Here is a 14,459-nt window from a genome sequence, read left to right as displayed (position 1 = left end):
AGCAATATTTTCAAAAAATTAAAAGGGGCGAGTTCATATTCTCCCCAGCTACTCAATTACCCACCATTCTCTTTATTTTAAATTTTTTGACTGTGGATGCTGAAGGGTGCTCGCCTATGGAGTGTCATACACAGGTTAGGGCTCAGAGCCTAGGATGGGTTCATTGGAAAGATTTGAAAACAGGAAGATGGATGGAACCAACCCTCTTATTGGCAAAGGTGAGGGGGGGCTGTATGTGTATTTCCTCCAGGAGTTGATAAACCAATTTGGGTGCCAGAGCGGTGCGTAAGGCCAGTGACCCAGGATGAAGACCACAATGCTCCTTCTGCTTCAGGCTGATGACTCTGGTAACAATAGCAGAATTATGAGTGATGGGGAGTCTGCTGGGAAACCCCCCACTTTTAATGCCAGTTAGTATTGCATAATTCCTATGGTCCCAAACCTGCTCCTTGGTGTTCAGATGCTGATGGAGGTTTTAATCTCCACCCGACAGTTATGTGGGGATACTGTATCACTCAAGAGTCTGATTTGTTATACTGCTGGAAGCAATATGACTATTTGATCCTCTGCTTGCGTCCCTCCCCCATTTTTTCTTTGTATTGTGGAGTGGCACTTTTGGGGGGGGGGGTGATATTCTTAATTGTTCTTCCAGGATCTCCAAGCTGAGTAATTGCTGGGATGGTTCTGAGGAGCTTTGATCGTTCGAGTGCCTGCTGTGATTCCTCTGCCGGTGCTGGTGTCTCAAGAACATCAGGAGATCATCCTTTATCGACAGTGGGCGAACAGCTGCAATTGTTGCTGCTATTGCTGTCACTGCCACTGCGGCTACGGTTGCTGGAGTTGCCATTTCACAGACAACTGTGACTACAGAGACTGTGAATCAGCTGTCTGGAAGGGTTAGCAAGTCCCTGCAGACACAGAGTGCTCTGGACTCTCATATTGGACTTGGACTTTTAAATTTAAATCAACAAACTGTGCTTTTGCAAGAACAGGTAGATTCCCTTTGACTCCTGCAACAAGTGTCTTGTACGTTACACCTGCTAATGTTATAAATGCTTCTGATGTGGCTGAACAGTTGAATGCATGTTTGGATGGCCCTTGGAATTTCTTTTTGAATTTCACCCTGCAGACAGCTTATCATATTGTTAGTATTAATAGCACATGGGTCCCTGCTGTGTCTGGATCCAGTCAGTAGAATGCCATGGCCCAGCTTGGGGGCTGGGTCCAGCGACTGTCTGGAATGCTCATTTGTATTCATATTGCTATTGGGGTTATCTGTTTTTGGATTCTCTGCCACTTTATGTGGCAATCCCGCATACAGCACACTGTTGCTCAACAAGTGTTGCTTGGACTGTCTTCCTGAAATCAGGAAGTGCCCCAAGTCTGGCTGCAGATATTGCAGAAGTCATGAGGGATCCCTACAACGGGCAACTGTCCTGGTATAGCGAGCTCACCTAAGACAGGGAGTGAGGCCTCCTGTAGACGGGTAAGGGTCTCTATCTGGGGGAGTCCTAAGACAGGGGCTCTCATGCTTTTAAAATAAAAAGGGGGGAATTGTTGGGTCCCTAGAGGACAGGCCTTCGCACCCCCACTTGATCTGTTTTGCACTCTTGCACTTGGTTGAAAACAGGAACAAAAACAGGAACAACCTGTTGTTCTCAGCAATGTTTCTAAGGATGTTTACCCCTAAGCCATTGAGTTACAGCGATGAGCTTCCTGCTTTTGCTGTCTTGGCCTCCCCTGCTGAGGGCTATATATGCTGTGTGAGAAAGTGGAATAAAGGCTTGTCTGCAGAACCTGAAGTTGTGTTGCTTGTTAATCCCGAGATCCCTCGCTCAGAAGAACGACATTGCCATGCTGGCGTGGCATTGCTCTCCATGGCTTGCTCAGGTGGCTTTTTTATATTACCCAGGACCACATGCTTCAGGGTGGCACTGCCCACAGTGGGTCCTCTCCCCCATCAATCAGCAATCGAGAAAATACCTCACGGGCGTGCCCACAGGCTAATCCAATGGGGGCAATTCTTCAAGTGAGTGCCTCTCCCCACTTGTCAAGTTGACAACCAAGATTACCCTTTATACAGGTCTACTGCATCCAAATCTCCCCACAAAATCAGAACTTCTAGCCCAGTTTTTGCTGACTTTATTTTCTAATAAGGGATATAAAAATACACCTAAAACCAAAACTTCTAGAAGAACCACTTGTTCTTGTCTGTCTTGTATCACAGCCCAAACTTTTTTTGTTGTTGTTTTTGTTTTTCGAGACAGGGTTTCTCTGTAGCTTTGGAGCCTGTCCTGGAACTAGCTCTTGTAGTCCAGGCTGGCCTCGAACTCACAGAGATCCACCTGCCTCTGCTTCCCGAGTGCTGGAATTAAATTAAAGGCGTGTGCCACCACCGCCTGGCTCTTTTAAAGATTTATTTATTTTAAAGATTTACCTATCTTCATACACACCTTTATGACAGAAGAGTGTAGTGATGAGGCAAGCAGGCCTGCTTTTCATCCCTCCTGGCTCCCGGCTGCCTGGCTAGCCGAAGTAATTACTGGCTAACTCTCACAGAAGTGGGAATCAGATCCCATAGATGGTTGTGAGCCACCAAGTGGATGCGTGGGAATTGCACTCAGGACTTCTGGAAGTGCTCTTAACCACTGAGCCATCTCTCCAGCCCTCACACCCCAAATTTGACCTTGACCTCCCACCTGGCCTTCTATTTCAGAGCTGGATCTCTAAGAACATCTTTGTTGAGCCCAGTTTTGTGCAGTTTTGTGTCCACAGAGTATCCCGTGGGCATGAGGTGATTGTAGTCGTACACATTCACAATGGACTTGGTCCTTGGCAATTTTCTTCTTGCCCACGTAGCTGTGGCTTTTCAAGGATGGCAGTTGGTTCCAGCCACCAGAGCATGGCTACCAGGACAGCCTGAGATGCTGTCATCAATATTCTTTTTTTTTTCATGGTAACAACACAGTGACCTTTATTGAGAAGGTCCAAACATCACAACTGAAGTATTTTTCAGTTCAGTTTGTCGAAATACTTCAGTTTTCCAGCTGGATCTGGGATTATTGTTTCACTACCAGGTTTCCAGCCAGCAGGGCAGACTTCTCCATGCTTGTCAGTGTACTGGAAGGTTTGAACCAAACGCAGTGTCTCGTCCACTGATCTACCCACAGGAAGGTCATTCAGAGTAATCTGCCTTAGGACTCCTTTATCATCAATAATAAAGAGGCCTCTAAGAGTGTGGCCTGAGTCCTCGAGGTATACACCGTAGTCCTTTGAGATCAAAGGACTCAAAGGTTTGAACTGATCAAAGGTTCAGGTCTGAAAGAAGTGGAATCCTTATTGGCCCCAGCCCTCCCTGTCTTCGAGGAGTATTAATCCAGGCCAGGTAGGTAAACTGAGAGTCGACAGAGCATGCCACCACTTCAGTATTTATAGATCTGAATTCTTCAATTCGGTCACCAAAAGCGATGATTTCAGTTGGACATACAAAGATGAAATCAAGTGGGTAGAAGAAAAAAACCAAGTATTTCCCACGATAGTCAGTCAGTTTGAGCTCCTTGAATTCTCCATTTATCACAGCTGTTCCTTCCCAATAAGGTGCTGGCTTGGAAATCTTGGCTTTGCTTAGATGCAGGGAGTGATCTGCGACCGAAACCCGGGACACCTCTCCCGGGTACACTTGTCCACCAGCGTAGAAGTGGCACTCATTTTCGCGGGTCCGGAACCGCTCCTCAGACTCCAAGCCCTGCAGAGCTTGGGTCCGCAACAGAAACAGCAGCAGCAGCAGCGGCAGGATCCACCTTTCGGATCCAGCGACGGGACGGAGTAGTAGTGTCCAGCAGCTTGAACCGCGCCTCCATGACCGAGCGAGCGCGAAAACACGTCCCTCTGCTAAAGCTCGGAGTCCCCCCGCCGCCAAGCGGCTAAAACGGCGCGCTAGAGACCCGTCATCAATATTCTTGATGATAATGGCTTTGCATCGAAAGCGGCGAGCGGCCAGGACCAGCACCGCTTTCCCTGGTTTCATAAACTTTCATCCATTTCAACAGCAAGCAGCAGGCCGCCAGCAGAGGGAGCCAAGCCCACTTCAGCGCTCATCGGTCCTGCAACGACACCCTGGCTTCAGGGCTCCCAGCTTTAGATTTTCCTGAGCGTGTACTCTGCTACCGGACTCAGTGTGGGGTGGAGGCACCGGTAAGAACACGAGGAACTCTGAGCACTTGTGGAGTTCTGGTGGGAGACAGATGCTCGCAGAAATAAAGTCAAGTCCCAAATTCCCCCTCGGTGAGGACTGAGAGCAGGAACGGGGGAGGGGAGTAAGAAAAAAGGAACGAAGGGGGCTGGAGAGATGGCCCAGTGGTTAAGAGCACTGACTGCTCTTCCAGAGGACCTGGGTTCAATTCCCAGCACCCACATGGCAGCTCACAACTGTCTGAAGATCCAGTTGCAGGGGATCTGACACCTTCACACCGATGCACATAAAATAAAGTTAAACAAACCGTAAAAATATATAAAAAAAAAAAAGAAAGAAAAAAGAAAAAAGGAACGAAGGTCAACTTCAACCCAGGGCAAGGATCACCTGGGTTCTCCCACCACCGCCATTGCCTCCACCATTGTCACCCTCACTGCCACCGCCACCACCGCCACCACCGCTGGAACCAGGGGCTCTTTAGCCGAGAGGAAACACAAGAAAGGCTGGAAGCTTCTCGAGTTTCAGTCATGGCAAAGACCCTCCCTAGAAAGGAGTCATTTGACCATTTTAGTGGCTGCTTGTTCTGTGGAATCCAACCCAACACAGGGTCCTGGGTTTGAATTCCTACGCTGCCATCTTCCTGGTCTCCCGGTTACTGTAAGGACTTAACAGGCTTTGTTAAAACACCACCTTTGATATGAGAGTCCAGAAAAACACTACTGAACTGGGCAGTGGTGGCTCACACCTTTAATTCCAGCACCCAGGAGGCAGAGGCAGGCAGATCTCTGTGAGTTCGAAGCTAACCTGGGTTACAGAGTGAGTTTCAGGACAGCCAGGACTACACAGAGAAACCCTGTCTTGAAAACAATAAATAAATAAATACATAAAATACTGCCTTTATACATGGAGGGTCAAGCGAACAGCAACCATTGCCTACCCAGCTCCACACCTCGTCCCTCAGACACCCCCACCTTGTTTTTCTTTGGAGTTTTGTTTGATTTTTTAATTCTTTTTACATTTTATTCATTTATGAGCATGTGTTGTGAGATATTTGATCACATTGTGAGAAGATGTCTGTTTTACCTCACCTGCCTAAGGTAACTTCTGATTGGTTTAATAAAGAGGTGAATGGCCAATAACTAGGCAGGAGAGGATAGGTGGGGCCTCTGGGGAAAGAGAGGAACTCTGGGAAGAATCTGAGAGGGGGCGATTTACAAGTGAGATGTGGAGAAAATCAGACATATGGAACTGAGGATAGGTAGCAGAATGTAGATTAATATAAATGGGTTGATTGAAGTTTTAAGAGGTAGTTGGGAACAAGCCTAAGCTAAGGCTAAGCCTTCATAATTAATAAAAAGTCTCCGTTCAGGAGCTGACAGTCCGACTACAAGTGTGTCTGTTTGTGTGTGTGTCTGTGTGTGTGTGTCTGTGTGTGTGACTGTGTGTGTGTGTCTGTGTGTGTGTTATGTGTGTGTGTGCCTGTGTGTGTCTGTGTGTGTGTATTTGTGTGTCTCTGTGTGTGTGTGTGTGATGACCACCTACTGTGTGCCAGGAACAAGACACACATACAGAAGTCAGAGGACAGCCGTGGGAATCTGTTCTCTCCCTCCACCATGTCACTATGTAGGTTCCAGGACTAAACTCAGTTGTCAGGCTTGGCAGCAAGCCCCTTTACCTGTTGAGCCATCTGGACAGTGAGACTGGGTCTCTCCCAGGGACCTGGGGCTCACAGGTCAGCTAGGTGAGTCTCGGAGACTCCTGTCTCCAACCCCAGGAATGGGGTGCAGGCGCTTACACAGCATCACCCCTGGCTTTTGCTGTGCTTTGTGGGGATTGAACTCTGGTCTTCATGTTTGTAAGCTGAACATTTTCCTGGTTGAGCCATCTCCCCAGCTCAATGGACGCATCTTGAGCATGTCCTCTGAAAATAAAACACTTGACAAGAAGCAGGAGGGCATGAAAAAAACGCACAGTTCTGGGCCCCTGTTCAGGATTAGAAGCAGCTGGCTTTTTCCCTGTGTCTAAACATTCCCTGGCTCACTCTAGGGACAATCAGGGCATAGTGATGGGGTCAGATCACTTTTGGAAACTCTAGAGCCACCCCAAGACCAACCATCTACATACCTTCCTACCCAAAGCCCCGTCTCTGTCTCCCTCCTCTCTCCCATCTTCTTGTGCCCTCTGTAGAGAGCCCTTGTTCCTGGCTAGGACAAAGCCACCTTACCTCCGTTCTCCAACCAGCACCAGCCAGCTGTTTCTATACACTTTTCTCCTGGGGGGCAAAATAACTCTGACTGTCCTTTTGCCCCAATGAGAAAACTCACTTCTATGGAACCAGTCTTGATGACCACCTACTGTGTGCCAGGAACAAGAACCCGAACGATGGACAGTTCCTTAACTCTCGTCCTGGAAAATTCTAGAGAAAGAGATAGCATTACCAGAGACCATCATCCAGCCACTCAGCAAACACTCATGGGACTCTGACTGGGTACTGGTTGCTGGAGGTATATTTGCCATATGATCAGCCAAGACAAAATGTAGGTGGCTTTGTTCTGTGTCCCAAGAAACCAGCACTCAAGTTCAACGCAAGTGCTGACTGTTGCCAAGGTCCCTCATTGGTACTTGCTACAGAAGATGGTAAATAATGGTGATATGTCATCCAGGGGACAGGAAGGGGTGACTGTGTCCTGTAGGAGACCACCTCACCCTTGCCGTCATCCCAGCCACTGATTCCTTTCCCTCTGGGAATAGTTGGCGGCATCTGGGGACATTTTGGTTGTGGGCATGTGGCCAGCGGAAGCTGCTCCTGGCAGCAGCTGAGCAGAGACCACAAAAGTGGCTCCTCACCCTGCCAAAGCCAGGAGGCACTGCCCCTGTGTGTGTACAGAGCTGAGGCAACCAGCCTGTGTTCCCCAGGCTCAGGGGCCTACAGAGTGTTGGCTGAAGACAAGTTGAAAGGCTCTTCACCCCATGACCTCAGGTCGCATGACTGAGGAGCCTTTATATAGATCAGAGGGCTCAGAGACCTGCTGGGTTGTCGCGGTTCCAAGTCCCTCAGCGAAGGGGCTGCAGGCAGGTCAGGCCACAGCTGTCACTGGCATCTGGACCTCACACAGAGGACAATGCCATGGAATGTCGTGATCGCCAGGACAGCTGCGGAGGGTATTTGAAGGGCGCTGGTAAAAGGCGCCTCGCCAGCTAGTCAGCCCAGGCTGAAAATACAATGGGAGAAAAAGCCACCAATAGTGTCTGGCTCCCAGTGGGGGGACAGTTGGGGGCAGCTGGATCCCAGGCCAAAGGGAGGTGCAGAGAGAAACCCCAGCAACCTGGGTGCCAAATCCGCATTGCCCAAGGCAGAGGCTCTGACTATAAGGCCCAGCAAGGATCCTCTCCAAACCTCAGTTCTTTTCATCTGAGAAAAGGATCTGATACGAACATCTGCCCTATTGTGTGGTTTGGGGTGAAATAGACAGGGAGAAGACTGGGAGAGGTGGGCAAGCTGGTGGTAAGTGCTTGCTGTCACTTGGCACAGGAAGATCACCATTCAGAGGCTGGGGATGCCACAGCATGAAGCCCTCGTCCAGTCCTGAGGACCCAGCACAAGCTATACCGTCTCTTCTAGGGCCTAGGGCGTGTCCATTCGAACTCAGCCAGCTCGGAGCATCTGTCCTAAAGAGTGGAGTGTCTGCGGCCCTGGAGTGGGAAGTGGAGCCAGGAAGGCAGAAGACAATAATCTCAATTTCTCTCTCTCCCCAATCCCACTGTGTGTGTGTCTGTCTGTCTGTCTGTCTGTCCTCCCGCAACTAGAACTGCACAGGCCACCTGCAGCCGTAGCACAAAGTAAGTACATGTTAGCTGGTGCTCACCATCATTTAATAACAGCGATGCTTTAAGACTAGAGTTATTTGCTTGTTCACAGGGTGACAATGCCAGGGTTGGGTCTGGTGAAGTCATCATCCAGGGCCCCCCAGGAAAGCTGACCTGGAGCCCCAGGTCAATGGTTGTGGCACTTTAGCAGGTCAAGGTCAATTGCTAAGCAATTTTAACTGTAGGGCTAAGGAGGGCAGAGTGGTCCAGAGGGGCCATCAGAGCGGGGCATAGAGGAAAGAGTTAGGAGTGTGCAAAGTGTGGGGTAGAGGGGAGACCCCAAAGTAATGGTAGCTACTGTCATCAGCAAGATCTGGGGTGGAATTAGAGGGAACTGTATTCACAAGCAAGGCATCATCGGGGCAGAATACAGAAACATCTTGTCAGGGCTGAATCGAGATGGCAGGGGCTTTGGGTCTGGGAATCAGTGAGAGAGTTAGAAATGAAAAAATAGAGTTGGGGGACAAAGAGGGACAAGGATTTCACACTGCGATGCTTCTGTGTCCAGCCAGCGTTGTGTGTAAGAGTTGACTTGACTGAACACAGCTGTGCCCAGGAGCATTCTAGAATGTTGAAGGTAGTTCTGTGTGTCCATCTTCTAGAAGAAGCTGAAGTACAGAGCCATGGTGCCTGGTGGGGCAGCACTCAGCACCCAGTGCCCCCAGCAGGTGCTACCTCCCTTTATTCCCCCTGGCCAGCTGGAGTGACTGCTTCCCCAGGGGCGGCTGTCACCAGCACCTTCGGAGTCTTGACAGAAGGAGATAAGCTATCCGTGGAGACAGCAGCCATCAGTCACAGCTCCAGGCGGTCAGGGCCCTCCTTCTACAAAGACTCGAACTCCATCACCCTCCTTAAATGGCCCAGCACCCAAGGCAGGTTGGCCGTGGTGAAGCCACTTTCTGAAGAGACCAGAAAGACATGGTGAGTACCTCCCCTCACCTACTCTGCCTTTCAGTGAGATAGACCAGCCCTTTCAGTGAGATAGACCAGCCCTTTCAGTGAGATAGACCAGCCCTTGAAGTGAGATAGACCAGCCCTCACGCTCTGCTGCTCACTCTGAGCTCCTGGGCTCTACTGAGAAGTTCCAAAACCAACCATGTCGGCAAGGCACAAGGGGCCTCGCTCCTGACAGCCGAACCACACAGCTTAGACTCCGTTCTGGCAGCTGGCATGGGAAAGGCACCTGCAGAAAAGATGAGTTGAAATCCTCTCCAGGCTGAGCATGGTGGTCCAGGCCTGTGATCCAACACTCAAGAGACTGAGGCAGGAAGATCCCAAGTTCAAGGCTAGCCTGGACTATATAGTGAGAATCTGTCTCAAACAGATGGATAAAAGGCATTAAACACCCCTGCACACCCAAATCTCCAAATTGCTCACAATTTATCCCAAATTCTACTTTAACAGGAACCCTGTTTCCGGATTAGTTTTCTTTGTTTTTTAATTTATTTTAGTCTTTTTAATTATATGTCTGCCTGTCTGTCTGTATATATGTATGTATGTGGATATGCCCAGAGAGTGCTGTGTTCTGGGAGGCCAGAAGAGGGCGACAAATCCCTATAGCTACAGTTACAGGTGGCTGTTGAGCCTCTTTGTCTGGGTGCTGGGAACCAAACTCAGCTCCTCTAGAAGAGCAGTGAGTCCCCTTGACATCCAAGCCCTCTCCAGCCTTTATTTCTTTCATCTTTTCCCAAACTAGAAACTCCAGCCCCAGTCTTTCCTTACTATTCTTCCCCTGTCATCCTGGCTTCAGACATCTCTGGCTCCGGTGCTCTTGACTCCAGTGCATGCTCACTGCTAAGTTCAGAAATGAAACTGTTATTTTAACCGGCCTCCAGAAATGGGAGCTCCACCCAGGGCCTGAGACCAGTAGAACATGTACCCTCCTTCCATGGCTCTCTTCAGAAGCACTGTGAGCCCAGGTGGAGAAGGTGTCAGGCCCAGGTTCAGATGGGAACCTTGACCATGGGTCTCCGTAGTGCCCACAGCCCATACTACAAGGACGTTATACTCCCAAGCTTGCCCCTCACCATCAGACCAATCCCCAGACCTGGGGAGTGGCAAGTTAGCAGGCTCTTCACCCCAATAGGAGTCCCCAGGTCAACATCCACAAAATAATCTGATTTTGGCTGAGTGTTGGTAGCACACACCTATAATCCCAGCACTCGGGAAGCAGAGGCAGGCTGACCTCTGTAAGTTGGAGGCCAGCCTGGTCTACAGAGTGAGTTTCAGGACAGCCAGGGCTGTTACACAGAGAAAGCCTATCTTGAAAACCCCCCAAAACTCTGATTTTATCCTCATGACAATCCTAAGAGGGTAACATCATTATCATGCCCACTCTACAGATGAGCACAGTGAGGCTCAGAGAGGAGCTGATGTCACACAGCTGCTCAGTGCCCAAGCAAGGAGAATCAAAGGTGAATATTCCCCCTGGCTCCAGTCAGACAGATGCCAAATGCTTCATCACATTTGGGTGTGTGGACCGAAGTCCTGTTCACCTCCCTAGAAGTCCAGACATTCCTAAGTGGGCTGAGTCGCTTCACAGGGCCACGCGTTTCTGCCAGGGACTATGTCAGATGTCTTTGTGGTTCCTCAAACTGCAGGATCTGGTGGTTTCTCCTTGTTCTGAGCATGGGAACAGTCTCTCCAGCCCAAGGAGTTGTGTCCTCTCTGTGGATGGTTCTTGTGTGGCACACACTGGCGCCCCTACAACCAGAACCACCATCAGTCACTTCTGTCCATCCTTTTGTACCAAAGAAACATCTTTTTGTTTTGTTTTGTTTTGTTTTTCAAGACAGGTTTCTCTTTGTAGCCCTGGCTGTCCTGGAACTTGCTCTGTAGACCAGGCTGGCCTCGAACTCACAGAGATCCGCCTGCCTCAGCCTCCTGAGTGCTGGGATTAAAGGTGTGCGCCACCACTGTCAGTTTAAAACATGTTCTTTTCTAACCCAGTACCAGGATTGGAGCTGGAGACAGTGAAGCCTGTAAACCCACTTCCCCTTTAGTGCAGGGGAGAAGACTTGACTCCATCTGGTCATTTCTGAAGTTTACGTGAATTTCCCTGAGGTTTGGCATTTGGGGGTTGTTTGGTTTGTTTCTTTGCTTGCTTAGAGGAATAAATCAATATTTAGGCCTATAAGAGCAAGGGCATTTAATAGGACGACTCAGCACCTAGGAGGTGGTGCCAGGAGGGTCAGGAGTTCAAGGTCAGTCTCTGCTACACAATCAGTTCAGGGCCAGCCTGGGCTACATGAAATTTGATCTAAAGAAGCAAAAATGAAACAGACAAACAAAACAAAACAGAAAATAGCTAGGTATTGATGGCACATGCCTTTAATCCCAGCACTTGGGAGGCAGATTCAGGTGGATCGTAATGAGTTCGAGGCCAGCCTGTCTACAGAGTGAGTTCCAGGACAACCAGGACTACACAGAGAAACCCTGTCTTGAAAAACCAAAAAAAAAGAAAAGAAAAAAAGAAAATAAATGATATTCCTTCTCTGCTGTGTTATACTGTAAACAGTTGGGCATATAACTCAGGATTCTCGAAGTTCACCTCTGCTGAGTTAATTATCAGTGTATCAGTGTTACTATAACACAGCACCAGAGGCTGGGTTGTTTGCAAACACAAGAGATTTGTTTCAAAGGCCGGAGGCTACTGAGGGTGGAGGGCTTAGTAGTCCTTGTCCTCTTTTTACTAAATCACTAACCCCATGAGGGGCACCCTCATGACCTCACCTAACCTCAGTCACCTCTCACAGACCCCACCTCCTAGCTCTACCAGAGCCTGTTCTGGAACTCGCACTCTAGACCAGGCTGGTCTTGAACTCAGAGCGATCTGTCTGCCTCTGCCTCCTGACTGCTGGGATTAAAGGCATGTGCCACCACCATCTGGCTTGTATTTGGGGTTTAAACAACATACCTAAACCCCAATATCCCCCAACTCCAGGTGTGCACAGAATCCTACACACAGCAGAGCTCCAATAAATACAGAAAGTCCTTTAGAATGAGGGGTAACGCGCCCCGAGAGGCGGTCCTGGTGATGCTAACGGTGCCTGACAGCGGCCTGGGCTTCACTCTGGTCCTAGTTGATTCAAGATATGGCCCACGGTGTTCCCTTTTCCAGGAAAAGGCTCCCTCTTATTTGAGCGTCTCCACAAATCTCTTTACCCCTCTCTTGAGAACAGACCAGCAGCTGCGTTCTTACATAGGAAGTCCAAGGGTCATCCACAGCTGGCACCGCCTAGTCTACGGGATCCTTTCCCTCCACCTCTTGGTGGTGGTGGCAGTGAGGAACGGGTGGTCTTCGGATTGGCACCATCACGTGGTATTTTAAAAGGGCAGAAAGAAGGCTTCATTGTCTTAGACACAGCTGCTTCCAAGGTTCGATATATTAAACACAGAGATCCTCCCCACAAAAAAAAAAGAATGGGGGTAAAATCATTTTTGTATTTATAAATATGGCCTATATTTTCTTCTTCTCTCAACTATTAAAATTGTCAATGGGTAATTACTTGTGTGTGTATATGTGTGCATGTATGTGTGTGTGTGTGCTCACACTCAAGTGAGTTCAGGTACCTGTCATGTGCACCTGTGTGTGCCCATAGAGATCAGAGGTCAAGCTTCAGGGTCATTTCTAAGAGATCATCCATTTTATTATTTTTTTAAAGTAAATTCTTCTTTTTTTAATATTTATTTATTATGTATACAACATTCTCCCATGTATGCCCACACACCAGAGGAGGGCCCCAGATCTCATTACAGATGGTTGTGAGCCACCATGTGGTTGCTGGGAATTGAACTCAGGACCTCTGGAAGAGTAGCCAGTGCTCTTAACCACTGAGCCATCTCTCCAGCGCCATCCATTTTATTTTTTGAGACAGAGTCTGGGACTCCCTATTTGTAGGCTGCACTTGCTGACCAGCGAGCCAGAGAACTCCTGTTCCCATGTCCCCTGTGACGGACTTTCAGCCTGCACCAACCTTGCCCAGCTGTCTCCCCAGCACCTGAATGGATGTGTGTGTGTGCATGAATGTGTGTGCGCACGCGCAGTGTGTGTGTGTGTATATGTATAGATGTAGCTATGTATGCATACACATATACATATATACACTATTCAAGAGTATTGACCTTGGTTTATTTTGGGGACAGAATGTGTTTTCCTTTTATTCTTTGGTGTGTACTTTTCCATGTATTTATATACATTTAAGCTTTATTGTTGTGACTACCTGTGAGGGACACTGAAGAGCCAGAAAAGCCAGACAGAGGCTGCTCTGATGTGGATGTGAGCCCAGGAATTCTGGCAACTACCAGAAGCTGGAAGGTGTAAGGAACTGTCCCCACATCCACAGTGGGACGCAGCACTCTGCTCGATTTCTATTTCTGACTGCCAGCCCGCCAGATAACAAGCTTGGCTGCTGTGGGCCACGGGGTTTACCATTGTGTTTTTTAAGGGCAGTGGGAAAGTCATACCCTCGCTTTGTTCTCAGTTGTTCTGGAGGCTCTGACAATTCTGCTTGGGTGGAGGTCCTAATTCTCAATGCTCAATGGATCTTGGAAACTTCTAGGCTGCAGAAATTTCACAAGTAGTGAGAGCTTGGGGCCACAAAGTGGGTGTTACCCAAGAGCCTAGGGACAGAGCAGTGTCAGTGCTGGACCCACCCTAGGCCTCGTCAAGGATTCGGCCTCTGACTGAGAGTTCAGAAACATTGCACCTCCAGCAACGCGTGCCTCTGCACCCTGGCTGGGCCAACATAATCCCAGAATCCTCCTGTCTCCTTCACTGAGTCCAACAGTCCAAGGGACAGGTAGCACATCTATGTTTACCAGAAGGAACAGAAGCCCACAGAGGCTGTGGAGGTCCATGGACAAGTGTCTGCTGCCCCAAGTTCTGAGGTTCTCAGGCCAGGGTTTTTTCACCAGATCGCCAGAAAGTCTCCCACACAGCAACATAAGTCAGCTCCTCAGACAGCTCAGTAGAAAAGTGGGGGCCCAAGGCTCATGGCAATGCCAGACGTCAACTTCCAGCCTCACACCGTTGTGCGTCACCTCCTTTCTCAGTCACCTTGACTCCTGACCAGTCACACGCACCTCAACACAATCTCCAGAAGCCAGGGAAATGGGTTTTTGGTCAATTTGTTGTATTTTGTTTTGCTGACAGTCATGTAGCCCAGGTTGGCCTTAAACTTGAATTCACTATGTAGCCAAGGATTGACCATGAACTCCTGATCCTCTTGCCTCACTGTCCTGGGTACTGGGGTAACCGGTGTACGCCACTTCCCTTCCCTACCTTCCGTATCCCGTCTTTTCTTTTCTTATTATGTATGTCTATGTGAGGGTGTCAGATCCTCCAGAACTGAAGTTACAGACAGGTGTGAGCTGCTGTGTGGGTGCTGGGAACTGAACC

The 14,459-nt window shown here is 49.0% G+C and overlaps 1 long non-coding RNA gene and 1 pseudogene across 2 annotated transcripts; one reads left to right on the top strand and one right to left on the bottom strand.

The window, feature by feature from the left end:
* Window positions 1-2,957: 2,957 nt before the first annotated feature.
* On the bottom strand, window positions 2,958-3,875 carry LOC125408695 (peroxiredoxin-4 pseudogene; annotated as a pseudogene).
* Window positions 3,876-7,247: 3,372 nt separating this feature from the next.
* LOC146895403 (uncharacterized) lies at window positions 7,248-12,566 on the top strand. 2 transcript variants are annotated; one of them, XR_015737313.1, is made up of 4 exons: window positions 7,248-7,697; window positions 7,815-8,032; window positions 8,758-8,980; window positions 11,009-12,566. It is a non-coding gene; the product is annotated as an uncharacterized LOC146895403 (long non-coding RNA). The 2 variants fall into 2 exon arrangements; XR_014998364.2 differs by lacking the exon at window positions 11,009-12,566 and adding an exon at window positions 10,402-10,980.
* Window positions 12,567-14,459: the final 1,893 nt, after the last annotated feature.

The sequence above is a fragment of the Myodes glareolus genome, chromosome 2 (genome assembly GCF_982192425.1).
Source record: "Myodes glareolus chromosome 2, mMyoGla1.1, whole genome shotgun sequence".
In the NCBI taxonomy this organism is placed as follows: Eukaryota; Metazoa; Chordata; class Mammalia; order Rodentia; family Cricetidae; genus Myodes; species Myodes glareolus.
The sequence above is the reverse complement of the archived record's forward strand: the minus strand, read 5'-3'. Positions and strand labels throughout refer to the sequence as shown.